This window comes from Octodon degus, unplaced genomic scaffold (genome assembly GCF_000260255.1).
Source record: "Octodon degus isolate 3935 unplaced genomic scaffold, OctDeg1.0 scaffold00098, whole genome shotgun sequence".
Classification (NCBI taxonomy): Eukaryota; Metazoa; Chordata; class Mammalia; order Rodentia; family Octodontidae; genus Octodon; species Octodon degus.
Genome location: NW_004524674.1, coordinates 1,134,955 through 1,138,581, shown reverse-complemented (window position 1 = coordinate 1,138,581; position 3,627 = coordinate 1,134,955).

The following is a 3,627-nucleotide window of genomic DNA, read 5'->3' as shown; positions in this document are numbered from 1 at the left end:
ATAAATAAATAATAAAATGAAAACAAACAAAAACAAAAGAATAAAGGAGAATCGAGGTGCAGCTCAGAGGTAGAACACTCGCCCAGCATGCAAGAGGCTCTGGGCTCCATCTCCAACACCACACACACCCAAAAAAAGGAATGAAGAAAGAGAGAGATTCTAGCGTGATTTCAGACAGGTCAGCGCAACAATTTATGAAGTGGGAAGAGCTGAAATGACTGGGTGTGCCTGAGGTCCTGGAGAGCTGCCCTTAAGGCCAACTCGGACAGACGGTGATCTGTGGCCACTAGGTGTCGCTAAAGATCAAGGCGAAAATGTCACTAAACTGGTTTCACTGTGGAGCCCCAAGTGTCCTGCGGATCCGCTCAACGCTGCTAGGGACCCCAAGAACTGAAATTCACGTGCGCCTTCTAGAGCACGACCCCGAACCAGGGACTCTTCAGTGATTGGGCTATCCAGGGGCAGAGGCGAGACCTGCAGGTGCCCCTGGACCTCCGCGTTCCCGTCTGTCCATGGAACGTTTCTTCATTGTCCAGGTCTTCTACCTCAGATCCGGTGGAAGGAAGGAGCGTGGAAGGGGACAAGGTGCCACTGTCCTCCCCGTGTGCTCTCAAAGAACCTCCACCTCCCGTCCCTGGGTGTGCCCCGGGCGCCCACACCAGCCAGGCGGTGTGGGAAGCAGTTCGGTCCCGCAGAGTTCATCTCACGGGGCTCAGGGAGCAACAGCAAGAGGGGCATGGAGTGGCCCAACCGAACCAAAAAAACCATTATCCGCTCAGAGGCCAACTGGCCCGGCTGCCTGCAGGCCAGAGCTCGCAGGCCCCTGACTTTTTTTAAAAAATTACCTTCAAGTTTATTATGAAATAGTTGTTTATTGTTTATTGGTACAATTCAGATGTACATAACGATCACACGCATCGTAGGGAATTTGTACCTGTACATGACATAACTTATTCTTTTTCCCCATTCTCCCTTTCCTTCTCCTCACTTACAAAACTTTGTTTCCATGTTATTCTTTTCTTATTTTTTCCTTTCCTTTCCTTCCTTTCTCTAGCCACCCTCCCTAACTCCCCTTTCCTTTTGTTTTTCAACCTTTTTCCGGGGATTGAACTCAGGTCCTTGTGTTTGCCAGGCAAGCACTTATTCCACTGAGCCATCTCCCCAGCTCCCCTTTCCTTCTGAACAATCTCTTTTACTTGATCCTAGGCAAAAGGCCAAGAAGCGATGAATAATCTCTTCCTATTTCACAATTTCTATTATATGTTTTGATTCTTATTCATGTTTTCAGTTCCTCACGCCAGAGAAACAATGTAATATTTACACATGCGTCTATTTATTTCACTGAAGCATATGGTCTCAACTCCATCCATTTAGATATGAGTCTTTAGGCTGAGTAATTATATATACTATATATATCATTTTCATCCATTCCTCAGGTTGATGGGCATTTGGGTTGCTTCCAAGATTTAAGTATCACAAACGGTGCTGCTATAAACATGGGTGTGCATATATCATATTACTGTGGTGTGAGGCTTTTAATTATTCTTGGAAGATACCCAGGAGGGGAATAGCTGGGCCAGTGGGACCTATAGTCCTAGTTTTCTGAGGAATCTCCACACTTATTTCCACAGTGGTTGTACCAGTCTACAGTCCTACCAAAAGTGGACAAGAGTTCCTTTCTCCTCACAGCCTCACTAGCATTTGTTCTTAGTTGGTTTCTCAGTGATAACCATTCTTTCTGGAGTGAGATGGAATCTCAGGGTTATAATTTGCATTAAAATTGGAATACCAGGCTGGGGAGATAGCTCAGTGGTCAAAGCACCTGCCTGGCAAGTGCAAGGACTCACGTTCAATCCCTGGTACCACATGCCATGCTGGCCCTGGAACCCCAGACACGCCAGGGATAGTGGCACATGCCTGTAATCCCAGAGCTGGAGGGCTGAGACAGGAGGATTACTATGAGTCCAAGCTGTGGAGTGAGACCCTGTACCAAATAAATAAATAAACAAAAATGAAAAAAAAATTCTATATTTTAGGGAAGGGTCTATAGGGTGTTTAGGATCTCACTACTAGATTGGACTCATAGTGATTCTCTTGTTTACAGCTTCCCAAGGACTGGGATTACAGGTGCGTGCCACCACACCCAGACTCAATCTCTGTCTCAGGGCACCCCAGCGGTGGGGCTGGCACAGTAGGTCCAGGGATCGAATCCCTGGCCCCTACTCCTGTTTGCAGGCACTTTAATCTGCTGAGCTATTTGGCCAGCCCTAAAAATTAAAATTTGAATACCAATGATGTTCAACATTTTTTCATCTGAAAAATGTCTATTCATCTCAGATGCCCATTTTTATTATATCTTTAAATTTGGAAGAGGATCTGGTTTGTTCCAATTTTTTATATGGTCCAGATATTAGTCCTTTGAAGAACAATTGGCAAAAAATATTTTCCATTCTGTGGGTTGTCTTTTCACTCTGTTGGTGATTTCTTTCACTGTATAAAAGCTTTTTAATAAAGTGTGGTCCCAGCTGTTGATTCTTTGTAATAGTTCCCATGCAATTGGGGTTTTGTTCATAGAGTCTTTGCCTATGTCTATGTCTTCAAGTTCTACCTATTCTCTGTTCCAGCAGATTTAATGTTTCTGTTTTACTATTTAGATCTTTGATCCATTTGGACTGTAGCTTAGTATAGAGTTGTTTCTGCATCTTCTAATCTGTTCTACTGATTCTCAGGTTTGCTTTTTATTTATTTATTTGCCAGTACCATGCTGATTTTATCATAGCAGCTTTGGGGTATAATTTCAGGAATTTGATGCCTCCTGCCTTGCCTTTGTTGTGCAGGATTGCTTTTGCTATTCTAAGTCTCTTCTGGTTCCAGATGAATTTCAGGAATGCTTTCTCTAGATATGTGAGGTATGCTAATGATATTTTGAGCTGGGTTGCATTAAATCTGTATAACAATTTTGGGAGTAGAGGCCCCTAATTTATAGAAAAATTCCATTGTATGTGACCTGGGGGCCCAGCTATGCCTGCTGGGAAGAGGTGCCAGTAAGGGTAGTGACTGGCCACTCACTTTTCTTCCTTCATACAAAACACATGGGGACTGGAGAGATGGTTCAGTGGTCTAAAGCACCTACTTAGAACAAGCTTAGCAAAGCACAGGGTCTGCAGTTCAATCCCCCAGCACCACATGCCAGCCAGCCCCGCCCCCTGGTGGGCTGAGCTGGCCACACACACAAATAAATAAATAAATAAATTAATTAAAAAAAAAAACCACATGGGTGTGGACATGTGCATATTTGTACACACACACACACATACACACACACATGTACAACATGGTCAACAGACCCCTGTGCCTGAATTTAAAAGAAAAGTCTCTGATTCTGAGAGCCCAGGACTTCTCTCTTAGTAAGAATGAATTTTGTTACATGCATCAAAATGGTCAAAATGAGCATCTAGGGGAGTATTATAGCTTATGTCTAGTTGTCCCCCCAAAACCTCATACAGTCATGGGGGGCTGCTGGAGTTTGTGATTGATTATTGTGGGTGTGGATGCTGCACTTGCCTTGGGGCAGGTAATTTGCATTACAATGTAAGGTGAGGAGAAAAGCTAGCTAGCTGCTGCCTG